Below are 22,959 nucleotides of genomic sequence, written 5' to 3'. Positions count from 1 at the left end.
TATACATCAGAATATTTCTTTCAAGTCACACTGAATAATTTGTCTATGTGGGTAAAAAAGGGGTGTGTTTTATATAAAAAAGTTGGAATTGGGCCTCCAGTGTTCAAACTAAGAAGTATATTACAATTGTAGTTAAGAGTTTCTCTAACAATAAAAGGAAAAAAAAATTAACACAAAATATTGTATAATCATCAAGGTCTGAAGTTAGAGTGCCAATTATAATAACTTTCCTCTGAAATCTAACTGAAATGAGGTAGAAATTGTGAATTACTAATTTGTTATAAAAGATTGTTCCCTGAATCATGCCTTGTGGGTACTAACTCAGTTTTTACTCTATGTTGAGCCTCTGTAAATAGGGAAGCAAAATTGAAATATATCCAAGTATAAGTAAGAATAAGAAATGGTTGAGCATCTCGCATCAATAACAGACTCTCTTAATTCGATATTTACCTATAGTTTTTGTTACATTGAATATGTATTTGTACTTCTGAAATATTTGAAGATATATACGTATTCATTAGAAATAAATCATCATTTTTGGAAAAAATAGCATTTTAATATAATGAGGGAGAGGTATATTATTCACACTTTAAGCTAAATTTTGAAATTTATTTCTCTCCTACAAATCTCTATAGTTTAAAATATTTTATGCTTGTAAAATGAATTTTGAAACCTGTGGATCTCAAACTCAATTATCTTAAAATTGATCTTAAACATGGACAATTGAGATCACTGTGAGTCCAATGCAAGAATTTTCAGATATTGATAATGTGGCTCAGAATTATTCAAACATATTTACTTTCCCCAGCAAAGAATTGACCTGAGTGCTTTTGGAGGTATTTGTAAACTACATAAATGAAGAAAACACTGTATTTCTCCACACATTAACATGCGGAATGGAGTAACATGTTACGACGGAATTTCCAAAATTGTTCCCAATAATCCTTTATTATATCGAAATCATGATTGTACTATTCTTTTGAATAAATTAAAAAGTATACTTATAGTTAAAACATAAATGTAAATAGAATTGAACACACAAACATTCAAAGAAGTAATTGAGCATAGCAAAACTCAATCCATTATCTGAAGTTGGCAAGGATATTTCATTTCATACATCATTTAGAGACTAATAAAAATAAAAATTTGTTTTCAACAAGTATCTGTGCCAAGGTGCACAGAGCTGGTGAACCCTTTAGTCCCAGCAGGGATATGTTCACATTTGACTGAGCTAATATCCTTTACTTTCTGTAAGCTCAAAAATGGGAAAACACAAACAACAAAAATATTTACTTTATTTTAACAATGAATCAATTTTCATTTCATTTGAAGGCTCCATAATAGATTTAACAGTACATGAACTAGACACTGGAATACAATAAATCGTTTGTTGCCAATATTTAAATTCATAATTACATTGCTTTGGGAGACAATTTAAAAATAAAATAAATAGAAAAAAATGGGTTCAGTGTCCTAGAATGCTAAGTCAATATCAAACCTTGGTTACAAACCAGAGCTTGCAAATTACATATGAGGTATAAGATAGAAATAATTCATGAAGTACATTAATTACTTGTAACAATATTGGACAAACTACCTAAGATACCCATCTTTTTCAAATGTATCTATATTATCAAAGAAGAAGTCAATTAAGAACGCTTTAGATTAACCAGGTCATCTAGGACCCCGGTGCAGTATAAAAAAAAAATCTAAGTCCTTGTATTAAAATACTTATAATTTAAAATGGAAGATTTATGTAAGCATTTAAATATCAAAATTATAGATAAAGAAACTTAGAGATGATAAATAGACAGGTAGAGAGAGAGTTGATAGATGATAGATAGATAGATGGATATGGATGTTATTGAATATGTTCTTTTCAGGCAACTTTCTAAGCAATTTAAATGTTTAACTAAAGTCCTCACTGCATTATTACTAGTATTTAACAAATGAAGAACTTGAGATTAAGAAAAGTTTGCAAATTTGATAAAATTCCAATTGTTAGGAAGTGATGAGTAAGAAAGTCCAACACAGGCCTGCTTGCCTGCCTTCAAAGCCAAGACTCAACCATTGTACATGCTACATTTCCTTTCTTTAAATAGGATGTTACTTTTAACGCTAAAATGCTGAAATCACTTGAAAGAAACCTCAAATAGTTTTCTGGAGATCTTTACTATGCCCCCAGAATCTGGGTATCTCAGAGCTACAGTGTAGAGCTCTGCATTGCTTCCTAAGCACACCACGTAATTTTGTTACGGACGGTCCATCATCCACAATATGAGAGCACTTACAGAACTCGCCCATGGCTATAATTTAAGGCAAAGGTAAAATATATGTTGCTGAAGGCAAATAAACATCACAGGGAATTAACTTCACTTTTGCTTGCAGCTCAAGCTGCCTCAATCTAAGAGAATAAAGAAGAGTAATTAAAATGACGTATCTACAAAATCAGAAGCTAGCTTTTCGCGGCTTTTCTCACATGAAAAGCCATAATTCACATTGTAGCTATTCAGTCTGTTTTCATCTTCTCTTCAGGATGCCAGCAGCAAATTAAAAAAAAAATTATTTTGAAATGATTTTAGATGTACATGAAATTGTGAGAAATGATATGGAGAAGAGCTGTATACCTCTCAAGAAGTTTCTCTCAATTGCCACATTTTGCATAACTGTAATATAATATCACTACCATAAAATGAACATCGATCGACTGACTATATTCAGATTTTGCCAAATTTACATGCTTTCATGTGTCTATGTGTTTGTATCTAGTTGTATAAAATTTTATTTCATGTATACATTTTTTGTGACTACTATCACAGTCACAAAGATTTCCTCACAATTGTAACATTATTTTTATGTAATTGTATAATCGTATGTATACATATACCACATCAAACTCTTATAGCTACAGCCACATCCTTCCCTGCCCCATGCCACTAATCTGTTTTCCATCTCTATGTTATTGCTGTTTTCAGAATGTTGTATAAATGTAATTACAGGAATACAACATTTTGAGACTGGCTTTTTTCATTCAGCATAATTCCTTTGAGATTCATTCAAGTTGTTGCTGTATCAATAACTTCTTGGTTTTTTAAATGTATTTTTGATCTTTTTAATTGACAAAGTTGTATATATTTATCACATGCAACATGGTGTTTAAAAGTATATATACATCGTGGAAAGACTAAATTTAGCTAATTAACATATGCAGTTCCTCACATAATTATCATATTTGTGGTTGAAAATTTTAGTTATATAGGAGGATTAAGTTTAAGATATCTAGAATACAACATGGTGATCATAGTTAATAATTTATTGATACTTTTTATTGCTGAGTAGTATAGTATAGTATGTATGTATCACATTTTGTTTAACTTTCACCTGTTGAAGGCTATTTGGGTTGTTTCCACTTTGGCGCTCTTACAAGCAAATCTGCTTTGAACATTAATGTACAGATTTTTGTGAGCCTGTTTTCATTTCTCTGTAATAAATGCCCAGGAGTGTGATTATGCTGGTTTTTACAGCATTTTCAATTTCATTTTTTTCAAGAAAATGCCAAACCGTTTTCCAGATAGACTGTACCCTTTTTACATACCACCAGTAATGTAAGAGTGATGCAGTTTTTCTTTATCTTCTTAAGGACTTGATCTTATTTCCATGTTTTATGTTAGCTATTCTGACAGATGTGTAGTGATATTTCATTGTGGCTTGAATTTGCATTTTCTTAATAGATAAGGATGTTGAACACTTTTTCATGCAATTACTTGCCATTAGTGAAATGTCTTTTTCTATATTTCCCATGGTTTGATTTGATAATTTGTGTATTTACTCTTGAGGTTTAAGAGTTCTTTATATATTCTAGATATGTCTATCGTTGGACACGTGATTTGGAAATATTTTTTCCCATACTGTTGCTTGATTTTCTTCCTGTTTACGGGGCCATTCAGAGAGTAAATGTCTTTTTAAAAATGAGATCCATTCATTTGTTTTTCCTTTAATGGATGGCAAGCAGCTAATTTTATTTCATTAGTTATTATCCCCAAAGTGAGAAAAGACCTTGTGCCAATCATTCTCCTTGCTGATATGTAAAACAAGCAGTGAGATTATTTTAGGAATGGTTTTCTCCGAATCATACTAATGAAATGAAATTTTTAAAACGTGTTGTGAAAAAAAAAGTCCTGGCAATATTGCCCTGTTCTATAATGACTTGTAATGGATTCTAGTATAATCTACCCTATAAAACTTTATTCTTATGAATACCCACCTTATGTATTATTTCTCCATATTTTCTAGCCTAGAAAACTAAAGAACCTACTAGAATAAAGAAGTAGGTCACTTAAAGAGCTCCGAATTAAGTGAATCACTTGTATTTTGGGGGAATTAAATCTAATTATCTCCAAAGCATTACATATCTCTATAATTACTAATACTTCTTTATTTAGGAAATGTAAAATCAGGCAACATCTGAAAGATATTTTCATGTCTCCCAGGAAAATTTTAACAGAAAGCTATACGTTATCCTTGACACCAGTCTTCCCCTAAGTCTAGTTCATTCTCTACAGTGTTACGAATGTTATATTCATAAAAATTAGATCTGATTGATACTTCCTTACTTAACCACTTCTGTTGATACCCCTTTGCTGACAGAATACATTTAAATCCTACAAAATGACAGGTGGGTCCCTTGCAACTCGGGAAATGCACTACATTTATCTAATGGCTCAAATAAAAAGCCAAGAGTCATTCTTGATTTTTAAAAATGCTCTCAATTCCTACATTCAATTATTGAGAAATTCTTATTATTACTACTTGCAAAACATATTTCAAACCCATCCACCTCCATCTGTCTTCATGGGACACATAGTCCAAGGCATCATTATCTCTTTCCTACACTGCAGCCACAAGTCCTTTAATTGGCAACGTTTGTCTCCCTAAAACCCACAGGGATTGAGCTCTTTAAAATATGAAATCAGGTCAATTACACCCCTGCTGCATTTCTTCCAGTGACTTTTCACTATGCAGAAGATTAAAGCCAGTCTTCTTACTAGCCTGAGAGTTTCTCCATGACCTGGCTTCTGCTTGTCTCTCTGTCATCTCTTAGCAACTCCATTCTTTGTCACTCTCTGTCAGCAAGGTTTAGCCAGACTGGTCTTTTTTTTTTTTTTTCTTTTTAAGCTCATTTTTTTTCAGATGCTGTTCCTCTGCCTGAAGTGTCTCTCAGCACCTGGTGAACCCAAATGTCATCTCCTCGGACAGGTCTTTTTTAACTCCTATCTGATGTTCCCCACATCCATTCCACTTGTTTGCTATCATAGGAGCTAGCTTCCATTTCTTTTTTAAAATGTAGCACTGCCTGGAATAACTTAACTTGTTTATTGTGAAATATCCACATAAGAATGTTAGTCCCTTAATAGCATACAATGTATCTCTCTTATTCACTGCTCTATTTCCAGAACCTGGGTGGTACCTGGAATATAGTATGCACTAACTGAATATTTGTTTATTAAATAAATGCATTATCTATCTATATAACTAAATCTATCAAATATTCTTTAAAACATGAGCCGAAGTTAATCTGAAACTCTTCCTGTGAAAAAAGTCATGTATTATATGCCTTCAACACAGAATTTGTCATTATTTCGTGTGGCATTATACTATGCCCTTTGTCATATGCTTTTTTTCCCATAGAGCATTTTTCTCCCATAGAACTTTGTATTCCTTCAGTTCCACCACCTTTCTTTGAAGAACTCTTATTTACCATTTCTTGGACTAAATTAGGAAAAGTATTCTGTGATCTTACAAGGTTTGAAATGCTAATCAGAAAAAGTCAACTTTAGATGTTTTTAAAAAAATCAGTATCTCAGCTCTTTAGCTGCTTAAGAGTCAAAAGGTACATCATTATATTATAATATACTCATATTCGTCAGGCTGAAATTTATTTGTCATGTTGTGACATGTCTTTCAAATTCAGGTTTGAAGAAGCTTCACCTGTCAGAATTTAGTTGAGGAAGGGGTGAAGGCATTTGAAGAGTTTTCAAGCTCTGAAGTTCTTCTTAGTCACAGCTCATTGCTTGTAACCTTATTTCTCACTGGGCATGCATTTTTGTTACCTTCCCTATTTTTATTTTAGTGCCAACATGCTGGGCCAGCTGTCCCACCATCATTTAAATTAGGGTTCCACCATCCATGCGGTAGAGATGTGAACACAGAAAAAACACTCTTTTTAAATATCAGTGTTAGAAAGAATGAGATATTTATAAGAATGAATAAGGAAGTAAAGAAACTTGGTTTTTAAAAATTGTTAAGTGTATAAATATATTTTTGAGAGCAGAGTACCTTATGTCAGCAGCCTGCTTTACTTGGAGAAAACCTTTGACAGTCTTTATGCTTTGGTTGCCTAATAGTATTCTGTCAGGAGTAAATTGGGTTTCTGGTAACACATTTGCTTTAAAACAGCATAAAACCTAATGACCATGTCAAAGCTATGTTTGCCAGGATAATTGCTTAAATTTGGATTTCTGATTCTCTTGCTCAATCAAAGGCCATGCGTTGAATGTTGGCAGACCAGACAATGAACTTATATCACATTTTGTGGATAGATACAAACTGAGTCACAGGCTTCTCTCCTCTCAGACCTCTGATTATTTTAGCAGTGATAATGACCCCAGCATTTTCCAACCTGATACTGCATTACAGAGCACAAAACTTACAAACTATAGTATGAAAAATGTTAGGGATAAACCAACTTAAAGATGGCTTTTTGAGGGGAATAAAAGACTTATTAGCTATGTGCTAGACTCAGTTTTTAATAAAAACGATTATTATACATTAGAGGAAAAAAGTTACATTTGGATGCTAGCAGATGTTAAAAACGTGAACCTATTTGACCTCAGTTCCTAAAAAGGTATCTTTTCTCCTCTTGCATTTATTCTCAGAATTATTAATACTTCCTTTGTACTTTCTGTTACATCTTCCACCATTCTTCCTTTGTTTTTAATTCCATGTTTTTTTCAGTAACATTTATATTTGTCATCTAGTGTACATTTACAAAGTATGATTTTATGTCGTGATTTCTGTTTTAAAGAAGCATATTTAAAGTCAGCCTAAAGGTTTGAGGCGAGCTTCAATTCTAGCTCTGTCACTGTGCCTCTAAATTTTTTCTTTAACATTTACTGGCTCATAGGAATTATTTCTTTTCTTGGGTTGGAAATATGACCTCACCTATACAGCCTACAAATGTACATATTCAGTGACATGTTTCCAATGTTTCTCTTCACTTGGTTGATTTTAAATCATCCGATATAGACACTCCTTTTGCCTCCTCCATCTCAAACACAAATAGGCACCTCTTTGCATATATTGCCACCAGTCATTTTTCGTTTATTCCAACCTAAGTAATGTTTCATGTTTTTTTTCCTTTAGCTCTAATATAGAATCATCTCCCAACGATATTTTGATTATTCTTTTGATGGTATTACTTTGCTTTCATTTTCAGAAGTCCCACCACAGGGAGCAAAAGCATTTCCCATGTAAAATTATATAAAAACATGGATAGAGAAAATGAAAACAAGTGGAGCTCAGAATCACATTCATAGAAAATTAGTTCCTTGAAGAAAACAACTTATTTAGGATCTCAGCAACTTACATCTAGATTCCCATAATAGGATCTTACTGATAGTTTCTCATTTATTTTGTCTTTAAACATGAAGAGGAAGCAGAAGAAGAAGAGGAGGAAGAGGAGGAGGAGGAGGAGGAAGAGATCAAACATTACATTGAGCAAAGTCTTTGGTTCACTAGGGCCCAAGGCTGGTTCTTAAAATTTGCAGATTCAAAAATTCTGTCGATGTGTCTAGAGATTGTTTTGGTAATGATGCTTGTCAAATCAAGAAGATAGGAACTATTATGTTCATTAAACATGAATATTTATTGATTTACAAAACCCACCTTTCAGCTAGATTACTTTCTGCCTTTTATTAATCTGGCTAACCCTGGCTAGACCACCAAACTCAAAGTTTGTGACTGTCAAAATAATTTTTCTTTTTTTTTCCTTTCATATTAATTCACTGACTTCCACAGGTTTTTCTGCTCTCTTTAATATGTGAATATTGCCTTAATTCTACCTATGCTATTCTGATAAGTACTACTTCTTCACCATTTCCACAAACACTTCCAACATTTAGAGGCCTTGATACCGTTATTGAAAATGTGGTCTGTGTGCGAGTGCGAGACGGAGAAGCGGGGTGGGGGGCGGTCTCGTGCTCATGTGTTGGAGTGAATGGTGTTGAAGGTCATGAGGAAGATGTGTGGATTTCTCAACTAACTAAGCCCCAGTTAACTGGGGATTCCAGAGACAACGTCCTCCTGTCTTATAATATTATATTGTCTCTCGATTTCTTATTTTGGCCCTCATCTGAGTTTTCTTTTTTTTTTTTTTTTTTTTTTTTTTTTTTGAGACAGAGTCTCTCTCTGTCGCCCAGGCTCCGCTCACTGTGATCTCTGCTCACTGCAACCTCCGCCTCCCGGGTTTAAGTGATTCTCCTGCCTCAGATTCCCGAGTAGCTGGGACTACAGGCGCCCGCCACCACACCTGGCTAATTTTTGTATTTTTAGTAGAGACGAGGTTTCACCATGTTGGCCAAGATGGTCTTGATCTCCTGACCTTGTGATCCGCCCGCCTCGGCCTCCCAAAGTGCTGGGATTACTGGCCTGAGCCACCGTGCCCGGCCGGCTTTGTTATGTTCTGAACTATCACTCGAGTTCTTATCAAAATGTATTTTCCTACAAAAACTTTAATTTCTCAAAAAGAATTTCAGTAAATGTGAAAAACAATGCTTCTAGATACTAATGAATTTGAAATAAAAAGAGGGAATTTGATGGTCTTAAGAAATTTGTTGCACCAATCTGATAAGTGCTCCCGCGTTCTGGTGACACTAATGCCTACCAGATGGTGTCTTTTTCCCTTTGACAGTTTTTCTGAAAAATTGATATTTAATTCCTGCTCTTGTAGCATGTGTATATATACCTCAGCACATGCCTCTACTTCTTTTCACTTGACATATTTTTCCTCCGGAAACACTAAGGTATGTTCCAGCACTGAGGATACTCTTATTTTCATCCTGATATTTTCCAGTTCTCTGCATTTACACAATTGTAGACAATGTTTTGTGGTAGATGACTGAGTGAAATAGCAACACTCCTTCATTATATATTATTATTCATTTAAATATCATAAAGCAATTCATTTTCAATCTCTAGAGTAAATTCTTGTAATTTTTTCTGTGCAGACAACACCATAGGTTCTTCAGGCATTATTTTAAACTTTCTATTCCACAGAAAGCCCTAGCACTGGCTCTTCATGGCTTCTTATATTAAATCACATCACAATACCATGAATCCACAATGATAATATGCAGAATATATTCCAGAAAAGATTTTCTCAAAAATATAATGAGCATGTTCCTGACATTATTTGTAATCATCAGAAAAAATATTGTTGTCATATAATAAAATTGCTATTTTATATGTGGTATGTATTATGTGTGCATGTATGTATGTATTTATAGCCTACCTTACCCTTCCTAAAGTGCATTTATATGCTATTGAAAAATAGTTTACTTTACTTGTTTACCTGTAGCTCTGAGAATCAAGATAACAAGGTCTGCATTATGGATTTGTTTGACCAGTTTTAAACCATTGAAACATTCTCCCAGAAAAACAGTCACACTCCAACTCTCATTTGCTAATCTTTCTTTGCATCTCTTCTCTGTACTTGAAGTTTTCTTTGAAGTGGGTGTAAGGGATATAAAGGTTAAGAGGAGACAGAAAACCTAATGTTTTAAAGTTCACTTATCATTTATCCAACGTAAGTTCTCAAGAAAAGACAGCTCACTGAATGCTTATCAGTCATTCCTATTGTTTGATATCTTGGCACCCAATTAACTAGGGATTCAAGAGTTCAGCTAAACTTCAAAAAAAAAGAAAAATAAGATTTCTTTCTTTTTTTAACTGTACTTGGGACACTGTCCTATAGATATCTATTTTATAACATCATATGTATGCATTTTTAAAAATTTCAATTTTATTAGCTTTGTGAAAATTAAACGTCTGAACTAATGGTACCTAGTAATACTCACAGTAGCCTTAAGGTAGAAGCAAAGTATTTGTAATAGAGGCCAAGCCGGGCAACTCAGCTGGTGTGAGTAAGTTCAATTACTAAAATCTTCAGTGCCATGAGCTTCAAGGTCTAATTAACGCCTGTGAGAAATGAATATTTCCTGGAGATTCACTTGCTTGAAATAATTCAGTCCCTCAAAGCTATTAAGAATGGGTAATCTCAGATGGAGCAATGGGCCAAGAGACCATAATGCCAGTTTTCATTGTTCAATTTAATTAATTTAGAAGTCCTACACTTGTTGAACAAAACTACTAGGTGAAATGTAATCAGTGGTAATGTTTATTATTACTGACATGTTTTATTTACTTGAGATTTTCATGTTCCCTATACATGAGTGTCAGGATTTTTTCTTTCTCATACTTCTCCAGAGGAGTCTGCTGGTCCCATCTTGGACTTATCCTTTAAGTGTTTTTGTGGCCAGATATCCAATGAGGATACATGGAGCATGACACATGTTAATGAATGGTTTACTTATGGATCTGTCCTATTTCCAGTATTTTCAGTATATTTAAAATGGAACCTTTCTTGTGCCAAGAAATGATAATGATAGCTAGTAGACTTGGATCTTTGTTCCAGTTCTACAGTTACTCCTTCCTGAAACAAAATGTATCAACCCAGATACTGCACCTTAATATGGCTTCTTTAGTGTCCTTATGATACCTCCTGGGTCCCAGAAAAGAAATCCAACAATAATTCTCGAGTATACACTAATTTATGTACTGGACCTAAGTATGATTTGGTTAATAGGGGCTGCATACAACTAACAGCATGTTCTTTGCTTTGTTTTGCTTTGCTTTGTTTTTGTTTTTGTTTGATGTTGTTGTTTTGTTTTTTGAGACTGAGTCTCACTCTGTTGCCCAGGCTGAAGTGCAGTGGCACCATCTCATCTCACTGCAACCTCTGTGCCCTGGCCTCAATGATCCTCCCAATCTCAGCCTCCCAGGTAGCTGGGACAACAGGCGTGTGCCACCATGTCCAGCTATTCTTATTTATTTATTTATTTATTTATTTATTTATTTATTTATTTATTTAGGTACAGGCTGGGTCTTGCCATGTTGCCCAGGGTTATCTCGAATTCGTGGGCTTATCTGCCTGGCTCGGCCCCCCAAAGTACTGTGATTACAGGTGTGAGCCACTGTGCCTAGGAAACAGCATTGATTTTCTTTTTTCTTTTCCTTTTCTTTGCTTTCTCTTTTTTTCTAGCTGCCAAGAGACCCAAACAAAATTGAAGTTTAATTCTTACAATTGTATTTGACACCTATAGTTTAAATTTTGAGTAGACAATTTCAAGCTTGAATTCTCCCATTATAAAGGACACTGGGATAGAAAATTAAGTAACCTGTCATGGCATGCAGACATTTGGTAGTAGCTATAATAAATTTATGTTAAATAAATACAGTATGATGTTAGCTAAGGGGCCTATGAAAATAACTTTTAGCAAATAGAGGGTATTTCCCTATAGAGCAACTTCTCCAGTTACACATTCCTGAAATTGGCAAGTAAGATAATTCATTGCAAATGTGATCTTCAACATTTTACATGTGTTTTTCATATTTTTGTTTTCTTCCAAGTTGTATAGGCTGATTACTTATTTTATACATTAATTGAATCTACATAGAGTCTGAACCTAGGTGTGAGTTTTTAAAAAATCTGATACTGAAGGTAGTGGTAAGAACATAGGGTGAAAAAAATACAAAATTATTAAAGTATTGAAATGATGCTCGACATTTAAACCTTAGCAAACTTAAATATTAAAATGTATTAAATACTTTAAAACTCTAGTTCTGTTTTATCCTTCAGTATCTCATTATTTATCTGTCAATATTCCAAACAAATAAATGTGTAGTAATTAATACTACAATAATTTAAATACAATATGTAATAAGTAGGCTATATTATCTAGAAAATCAAGTTTAAAAAACTTAAAGAGGCATAAATATTCACTTCAGAATTATGCACCTCTCTCATCTCCAACAGAAAGGGAAATTTTACTCTCAGACTCTCCTTACCATTGAAGGACACATTCTTCTCTTTCAAGGGTATCTTTTTTTGACTGCTGCATATGGCTTCAGTCTTGGAAACACTATATCACTAAGAATGACGTTTTTGTTATTTTGTTTCCAATCCTGGTCTCCCTTAGAGATACCTAAACCTAAGACTGGCTAGTTGCTATCTTTCTCCTAAACATTAAGTATGCTGGAACTTATCCTAACACCTTCATAATTCAGAATTGTTGTGTAAAGAGAATCTTCCTTCAAAGAGAATTTGTAAATGGATTGAGATATTGCTAAATATACACATTTGATTAGAACACAAACACGTGAAAACTAGATAACACTGGAAATTAATCCCATAGAATCAACCAAGTGTCACTCTTAATTTTACTTATCAGTCACAGAAAGAAAAATACCCTTAAGATTCTTGATGATCTGACATCTATCATAACAGGGAAACTGATGAAAGAAAAAAATGACATTTGCCTAAGTTGACAAAAATCTTACAGTTTACACAATTAAAGAAGCACACACCTATATTTACTGTAAAAAGTTCAAAGACTACATATGAAAAATGTTATATTGAAAGGCAGAAATTCAGTAAAGTCAGTATTCTGCCTATAAAGAACTGTTATCAGCTCTGGGAAGATTTAGCTTATATCAAAGTGCCCTCTTGAGGATGTAAACATAACTACATGACTGAAAGTATTACTGAAATTTCAAATGCTCTAATTGAATTACCAAAAGAAACTTTTGCAAATGGTCAGATGTGCATCAGAACTAGTGAAGATATATCTCTTTTTTTTTCTTTTTTTGTAAAGCAAGGGATAATTTGCATATACTTTGCTATTGACTGTTTAAAAGGGAAGAATTTTACAAGAACTGATACTTACTCTAATGGATAGGAATTTTTGTTCAAATCTTACTAAAAAATATAATATATTTGCTATTGTGATATAAATATTGTTCTCAATAATTCTGTTTAATTTCTAAAAAAAATTCTCATCATTTTATTATATTTCAGAATCTTGGACTTTGTCAAGGCATCACTAGGGGGTAAGAAAGGCTAGTGTGGGCATTCTCTACTAGTCCACACAAGTTATTCCTGAATTGCTAGATGTTCAGCCCAGTGGCTACTTCTGACAGGGTGGTTTTCTTGGAGCTGCAACACAGGATTGGTACATTTAGCTCTAAGTAGGTACTTGAAAGGCTGTCAAAGGTAACATGAAGGTAACTTTCTTAGTGTAAAATTTAGACAAATATTGTATCTTTGTTTTTGCAGCTTTAAACCTTTCTGGTTTGTGGAGAACAAAATTCTAACATGCTAATTCTATGTTAATTTTGATGAAATGCTCATCACTGCATTAGTTCTAGACTATAAATACAGTGTATTTCTCTTCCTGGTTTTAAACTAGGGCTATATTAAGTTTATAGATTTGCAAATGTATATTTGTCAACAATAAGAAACTATGAGGATGTAGTGTATCTTAGAAGTGAAATCAGTAGTTAAAAGTTTAAAATTAGGAGAGTTTGCAAGAAAATACTCATGAGATATGTGAGGAAAGAAGGAACAATAAGTCAAGCAAGTGGGAAGGAGTATCAAGTTTAAAAATTTTAACACCAGAACTACAGAGAATATCATTTGAAAAACTAAATTCAGCTTAAAGAGATTTCTGCTCCAGGGCAGGTTATATACCTAGTGCTAGCTTCTATACAGGATAACTAGGAAGGCCATGAAAAATACTGAAATTGTGTGTTTTAAAGCAATAGTACTTATTTAAGTTTGAAAGATGAGCTTCACATCCATAGGGAAAATCTACATGATTCTTACAGAATATGGCTAATATTATATTGAGAGCAGGACCAAGACAGTAGATGTCAAAGAGTTTTAGGAGATGTAAAGTTTCAGCCCAGGCAGTATAGAAAGGCTCTATTAACACTTCTTTAAGATCCCAGTATCCACCTAAAACAGAAAAGTTCCATCTTAGGAATAAGGACTACATCCTAGAGTAAGGTCTGCCCTAGTCTAGCCTCACTTAGATTTTCCCCCTCCAAGTCCATAAAGACTTCTATAAGATAGTACACCATCTGGAGCTCCTTTTGTCTTCCAGTCAGCCAAAGGCCTATTTCCATTGGCTAATGCCCAAGAATCAATGAAAAGTCATAATACCACATTAATATTGTTATTAGCTAGTTTATTTAATGTCATAAGCATTACCTATTTAATTTTGCCCATTCACCAGGTTTATCTTTTTCTTCTTCAGTTAAATTACAGCAATTAATGCACTGCAATGCAGCTAGTTTCCAGGTTGAGTGCCTGCCCTTCACTCTTGAGCAACTATCCTTAAACTCTGATTCATGTTTGGCATCATCTGATTATAACTGATTACAGAGGGAAACTCTTTCAGCAATGGAGTTAGAAACTCCTCAGGGAAGCTAATATAGGATGGAAGTCATAGTCGTCACCTGCTCATATGGATGATGGGCACTTCCAGTGGCTCCCCAATCTATATTTTGGACATATTATTTTGTTCATTAAGGAACTTCTCCTGCACATCTTCTTGCCTGTTGGAATGAAGATTTTACATAAAACCATAAACAATGGACATTTCAGATCTCAAAATAATTTTATAATTTTCTTTAGAATAACATCCAACAAATGCCCAATCACAGACCAATAACTGCCTTGCAAAGAGTGTCAGATTACTTTCTAGCCCAAAATCCCAGCAGTTGCTGATGGGTAGGTGTCTTGGCTTTTCCTGAGGTCTTCAGTCAACATGGCTATGGTGTGGGAGATATTTCCATGTGCAAAATTTATTTCAGTAGGGATTCAGAATGTACAACCTGTACAACAATTTCATTCATTATTAGCCTGACATAAATCTTTTTGATCAAAACAGATATCTGCCTGAATTCCTTCTTGGAATAAATAAATATACCCCTTTGCTTTACAAACTCAGTCACCAGCCATAACTTTATGGTTCTAGCATTCTTGGATTGTTTCTCATTCACTTTTATTTCTGCTAAAAGAGACAAAAGCAGCTAATACTTCCTCTTTATTAGAATTTTTATTGTTTTGGATTTAGCACTTCCCCTAAACCTTGATCTACCAACTGCAAGTGGCATTGATACAATTTTGTCTCATCAATGCTTGCAGTGTTTTTGTGACTTCACCCCACGGAAGCCCAAAGGCAACAATGATTTCTCACTCCTACTTTTCTCGTCTTTCTATCTCTCAAGTAAAGCCTTACTCATTTTTAAAATTACAAATCAGGAATTATTGCAAAAATCTTCATAATGTTAACTGCATATGTTACACAGTTCAGATAATTAAAGACATTCACAAGCTTCCACAGAGCATACTCAGGAATTTTCTAATAAAGGCAAAGGTTATAGTATGAAGTAGAAAGATAGCACATGCCAGGAACAAGGCCCAACATACTGCCAGGCTCTGCTCTCCTGGATCATTTCTTAGTCATACAGAATTAGCATGTTTCCAGATCATGAACTACCAAGATGTGTGTGAGGAATTGTATTAGTTTTACGTGGCTGCTGTAACAAATTACCACTGCCCTGAGGGGTTCAAACAACAGAAATGCACTCTGTCATAGTTCTAGAGGCTAAAATTCCAAACTCAGCATCACTGAGCCCAAAATTACACTTCTAGCAAAGATATTCTCTCTCTGAAGGCTCTAGTAGAGAACCTGTTTCTTCCCTCTTGCAGCTCCTGGTGACTCCTGGTGGCTGCTGGTATTCCTTGACCTGGGGCTGCCTCACACCAATCTCTGCCTTCCTGATGACATTGCTTTTTCTTCTTTTGTGTGTGTCAAATCTTTCTCATCCTCACTCTTACAGGGATACATGTGATTGCATTTAGGTCTTACCTGAATAATGCAGCATAATGTCCCCATCTCAAGATCTTTAACATAGTCACATCTGCAAATTGTTTTTCTTTGTTTTTGCCATATAAAATGACATTAACAGGTTCCAAGAATTAGGGCATGGATATGTTTAGAGGAAGCATTATTTGGCCTACCACAGGAATCTCGATTTCAGAGAGGCTCGTGCAAATGCTTCCATTGTGGTTTTATATGACCTACTGGTCACACAGCCAGGACAGGTGAATTAAACTTTTGTACCAACAATAAGACATAAATAAACAAGCTAGCCCTAGATGCTGCCAGAGAAGCTTCAAATATTAAATAGCACATTTAAATCACTATTTAGCCCATCCAGTCAGAACCAGGAATCCAGGTACCCCTCAGATGTAAGCATGGAGTTGTCCAAATCTAGCTGTAAGAGCACTCTTAGTGAAGGAAGAAATAATGATTTAAAAGCTCTTCTATGATTCAAGGAGCAAAAGCAGGTTAAATTAAAGAAAAACATGAGAAAAGAACATGAATCTCAAAATGAACTCCCTACTTGTCTGTCACACTACTTCATTTTCTGCCATTAGAGCAGAAGTAGCAAGAGAACTAGAATTAGAAGTGGAGCCTGAAGATGTGACGGAAGTGCTACAATCTCATCGTAAAACTTGAGTGGTTGAGGAGTTACTTCCTGTAGATGAGCAAAGAAAGCAGTTTCTTGAGATGTAATCTATTCCTGGTGAAGACACTTTGAATTTTGTTAAAATGGCAGCAAAGGATTTAGAATATTACATCAACTTAGTTGGTCAAGCAGCTGCAGTGTTCGAGAGGACTGACTCCAATTTTGAAAGAAATATTTACTAGGGGTAAAATGCTGTCAAACAGCATTGCATGCCACACAGCAATCTTTCGTGAAAGGAAGAGTCAACCAATGAGGCAAATTTAATTGTTCTTGTATTTCCAGAAATTGCCATAGCCATCCCACCCTTCAGCAACCACCACCCTGATAAGTTAGCAGCCATCGACGTGGAGGCGAGACTCTCCACCAGCAAAACGATTATGACTTACTGAAGGCTTAGATGATAGTGCCAGTAGTTTTTAGCAATAAGCTGTTTTTAAATTAAGCTTTAATTAAACTACTTTTTTTAGACATAATGCTATTGCACACTTAACACACTACAGTGTAGTGTCCATTACAACTTTTATATGGACTGGGAAAACAGAAAATTGATGTGACTCACTTTATTGTGATGATCTGGAACCAAACCCACAATATTGCTGACATATACCTGTAGTAAAGCTATGTGTCTTTTTAGGGCTAATTGGTATTTTTTTTTTTAATTTTTAACTTTTTTTTAATTTTACTTTAAGTTCTGGGATACATGTGCAGAATGTGCAGGTTTGTTACATAGGTATATATGTGTCATGGTGGTTTGCTGAACCTATCAACCAGTCATGTAGGTTTCAAGCCCCACATGCATTAGTTATTTGTCCTAATTGTTATTTTAAGCTATGTGAAATAGTGCAGAATATGTGTCACTAGAAAACTACAGATAAAACTACAGGCAAGTCTCAGCAGATCTTGAGCAGATATTGCTGTTATATACATTGAGCTATGGACATGTAACTTCTGCTCTTTTAGAATTTTATAATTTATAAAAATGATGTATTTGAAACCAAATTTTTAAAGGTAAGATAAATTTTTTTCCAAAGACACAAGAGAAATTTTAAACAACTGTTTTGATATTCAATTTTTTCTTACATACTGAGACAGAAAGAGCTAGCCATACCAGAAATTTTGTAATAATTTGAAATTATGCTGAAATCAAGTTGATGTATATAAAACATACAGTTCTTGCAAAAAAACAAATAAATAAACAAAGATAAATAAATAAATAAATAAATAAGCAGCCTTTGGTTCTTTGGAAGAAAGAATGATTGCCATGTCATTTGCAACTCATTTGCAACTCAAGCAGGTCCTGATCCTCATTAAAATATCTAAATATAGTAGCGCAAATAACCTTAGAGCTAGTTTCAGTTTGTAGAAAACGTTATATCCCTAGTAACACAATAGTGTAATTCCTAAATTGATTTTCTTTATTGTTATAATAAAGAACATAAAGGCAGAAAAAACGATATTCATCAAAATATTATATTAACTGCATACAAATTGCATGGCCAATTTATTATTTCACTAATATATGCCCCTATGACATCTGTAGATAATAAGTAGAAAATTTTGATTTTATGTAAAAATTATTGTTGCAATATTTGCATAATATTTATACAAAAATTAACCTATCTCCCCAACTGTCCCCAACTCCTATGGTTCCAACCTGTCTCCAACTCCTCCTAAGCTGTAGCCTGCTCCAGTAAAAAAAATTGATATAATGATTATCTTATAAAATCATACAGTTCTTGATGATACATGTAAAAAAACGTGTTATTGTGAGCTGCAAAGAAAGCAAACCTATCTCAAATACATTTTGGGTTGGGCATGGTGGCTCACGCCTATAATTTCAGGACTTTGAAAGGCCTAGATGGGCAGATAGCTTGAGCCCAGGAATTCAAGCCCAGACTGGGCAACATGACAAAACCATGTCTCTACAAAAAATATAAAACCTAACTGGGTATGGTAGTCCAACTACTCTGGAGGGTGAGGGAGAAGACTCGCCTGAGCCAGAGAAGTCAATGCTGCAGTGAGCCGTGATTGTACCACTGCACTGCAGCCTGGGTGTCAGAGCAAGACCCTGTCTCAAAACAAAATAAAACAACGTATTTTAATTAGCCATGCATTTACCATAGATCACAACTCTCAAAATCAGAAGGCTGGGTTTTAAATCAGAGAACAATTCATTGACATGTTTTGAATATCAATTGACTCATTTGTAAAGCAAGGGTAATAAATTGTGGTCAAATGTGATAATATATTTAAATTGAAAGCTTAGAAAAGTTGATGCGTCAGACAGAAAACCTGCCTTCAAATTGTGGCTTCATCATTTAGTAGCTGCGTGACTTTGGGCAAAATCATTTATTAAAAATCTAATCTGCTAAATGATTATTTTAATGGCATGCTTATTTTATAAAGTGATAACGTGAATTAAATTAGTGTATGAAAAGCATAATAAGTTCTAAATAAATGATAATTCTCATCAGTATTCCTCTTGTAATACAAGTATCTGTTCCCTTTCCCTTCTTGATGCAAAATGCTTATAATGTAAATAACACCTTTGCTGGAGCTGTGAGGGAAAAATGAGACTGTATGTATAGAAGCATTTTAAAAAACAGAAAGGAACATCTACATTGAGAATTTTTTTGTATGTGTATGTGATTTGTAGTCTTAAATTAGACCAGTGAGCAATGGACACAGACATAAAACTGCTACACAGAACTAATCTGAATGTAACTAAATTATTTTATTTTAATATTTGCTACGGAAAATCACCTTATTAGCAAATGAAGGAATACTTGCTTGAATGTACTCCATGATTTCTGTGGTTATATTTTAACATTTTATAAAACTTTTTTTCAAAACACAACTCTTTCAAATCTGTGTCTGTGTACTCTTGCTCTTTTGCAGAAGTATCTTAAATATTAAGTTTAATGAGCCCAAAATCCTAAATGTATTAATAAAAGCATGGTTTTTACCTATTGTCTGCTTTTCTTTGCTACCATAACAGTTTAAAGGGCCAAGAGTAGCTAATGATGTGCAATGATTGACTAGGTAAATGTTAACTATCTTTCTTGTCTTCAGAGATGCCGGCAGAGTTACTTTACGTCAGGTATTTAAACCTACTTGCTAAATCTTAAGAACTGTCACTCATAATTACAAGACACAACATAGCTTGCTTATTTGTCTTGCATGATGCTATTTCTGAAATCACTAGACATACAGTATTACATTCATAAGAACATCTATTACCTATTTTCTATAGCTTTGAATTTGCCAAACTAACTTTAAGTTTTCATGAAGATCCTAACTGACATACAGAATAAGCTTGTGTATGAGATAACATTCCAGCTGAGTTATGCTTAGTTTTTAAGAGCTTATCTTTATATTTTCAAATGACATTTAGAGATTTCCCAAGCATACTATGTCCTTTACATATACTTAAAATAGTGGATGAATATAAGTTAGTCTTCTCTTAATGAAGTTGGATATACTTAAAAAAATCAATTGTTAATAATGAACAGCAATAGAACAAAGATTTCAAGGGCAAGTAAACTCTTTGAAATATGTTTAAAAATATTAACCTTTTTGCCTTCCCACCGAATGATCTTTTTTGCGTAATTTGATTTTTTTATATTTTGTTTTCATTCACAGTCAGGCAGGCTATGCCTGTCTCGGTGAGATTCTAAAGAGCAGAACTGTCTCATTGTCATCATACGTCTCCACTCATCTACTCAGGGACATGTTCTTAATCTCTATATTTGCCACCAGCAGTTCCCAAGTTCTTCCCAATCCGTCTCTCTTATTTACTACATGTAAGCTTCTGTGAGCTGAAAAGCCATCTTGCCAAACTTGCGAGAATTTTGTTCAAAATTAAACTAGGTTTGAAGATAATGTCTGAGAAATTTTTTTAGCACATAGACTTCCTGACTTCAATACCGATTTCCACATTCCTAGAAGCATTCTGAATAGTTGAGGTTGTCACATCAATGAATACATTTATATTCAGGAAATTTGAGTCACACAGTTTACAGTTGCCTCTAGCTACATGCAAGGTATTCCTTCTGGGACCACTCCCCCAACTCCACATATGTGAAAATCCCCACATACTCAAGCCCTTCAGTGGGCCCTGTGGAACTGGTAGATATGAAAAGTAGAGCTTTCACATATGCTTATTTTGTATTCCTTGAATACTGTATTGTCGATCCCCTAAACATAAATGGACCTGTGCAATTCTAACCCATGTTGTTCAAGGGTCAACTGCAGTTATACACATAACTAGTTGTATGATAGTTTAGATGTTACGGGCACTTTGTCTATGAATTAAACAGTCCGGTATTAGGTGCCTACATTTAAAAATATTGTCTTTGAAAACTAGTTTAAACAAAGCAATAAATAATCCAGATAAGATAGGAATCTTCTATTTTAGTAATAACATTGTTTCTCTCCCCATCATTTATCAAATATTTTCACAAGTACTTAGTTTGGCAATGATTGGCAACAGAGCACAATGGTCCTTCTGACTTGTTTTTTTTTTTTTTTTTGAGATGGAGTCTCGCTCTGTTGCCAGAGCAACCTCTGATTCCCTGGTTCAAATGATTCTCCTGCCTCAGCCACCCAAGTAACTGGGATTACAGGCATGTGCCACCATGGCCGGCTAATTTTTGTATTTGTAGCAGAAATGAAGTTTCATCATGTTGGCCAGGATGGTCTCAATCTCCTGACCTCATGATCTGCCCACCTCGGCCTCCCAAAGTGCTGGGATTACAGGCATGAACACTGTGCCCAGCCCATTCTGACTTTTTAATAGATTATAATCAAAGAAAGACATACTCACGTAAACAACTTTTCATATAATTTTACCATACCATATAAGAGTTAATGCCTTCATAATAAAGAATCCTTAACAATAGGATTGCTCCTGTTACATTATACCTAGGATGTAATACACCACATGCAAAGTTGACATTTGCCATCATTTCCTCACCATTAAGACTACGAGGATGTATAGCGTTATTTATGATTAGCATTGCCTCCTAAAGTTTTTAATGATGAAACAACTAGACTTGTTTAAACAAAGTTTTAGCATATTAAAATTACATGATAGCAGGATACACACACACACACACACTAAAATTTTAATTGTATGAATATATGTACATTTATTATATGTGCATACACTAAGACATATGTCAAACATATACTATACCATATGTAGTATATATATGGTATGACCTATATATAGTATACATAGTATATACTATATAGTATATGCTTAGGATACTATATATTCTACATATATCCTAGTACATGCATATATATATAAAATATGAATGATAAATATAAAATTTATCCTAGTATATATGCCAGTCTCCTATATAGTACTAGTATAAATCATAGCATACTTATTTTATATATATATATATATATATATCTCCTTATTAGTCCATTTTCTGTTGCTATAACCGAATACCCAAGACTGGGTAATTTATAAGGAAAAATGTTTTATTTCTTATAGTTCTGGAGGCTGGGAAGTTCAAGACTGAGTGGCCATACCTGATCAGCTATTGGTGAGGGCCTCATGCTGTGTTATGACAAAAGGCATCACAGTGTGAGACATACATACGGGCAGCCAAACTGGCTTTTATAATCCCACTCTCATGATAAGTAACCCACTCCTATGATATTTCATTAAGTTATTAATCCATAAATGGATTAATCCACTAATGAGAGCAGAACCCTCATGACACAATCATCTTTTAGGGGCCAAACCTCTTAAGATTATCATCTATAATTTATGCCTAAAAATAAAGAACATCTATTTTTTATCATTTTACCACAGGGCCACTTAGCTTTGCTTTTTCCTCCTCCAGAGACCTCATGCTTTGAAAGACAATGGCTGTAAATTACAATTATTCAGAATTTACTCACTTTTTGCTCTTTTTTTAAATTTATTTTTATTTCAATAGGTTTTTGAGAAACAGGTGGTGTTTGATTACATGAATAAGTTCTTTAGTTGTGATTTCTGAGATTTTGGTGCACCCTTCACCCAAGCAGTGTACACTGTACCCAATGTGTAGTCTTTTATCCCACAATCCCCTCCCACCCTTTCCCCTGGGCCCCGAAGTCCACTGTCTAATTCTTATGCCTTTGCATCCTCATAGCTTAGCTCTTACTTATGAAGAAGAACATACAATGTTTGGTTTGGTTTTTCATTTCTGAGTTATGTCACTTAGAAAACTATTCTCCGATTCC

The sequence above is a fragment of the Nomascus leucogenys genome, chromosome 11, assembly GCF_006542625.1.
Source record: "Nomascus leucogenys isolate Asia chromosome 11, Asia_NLE_v1, whole genome shotgun sequence".
Taxonomy (NCBI): Eukaryota; Metazoa; Chordata; class Mammalia; order Primates; family Hylobatidae; genus Nomascus; species Nomascus leucogenys.
Note: the sequence above shows the minus strand (reverse complement) of the source record.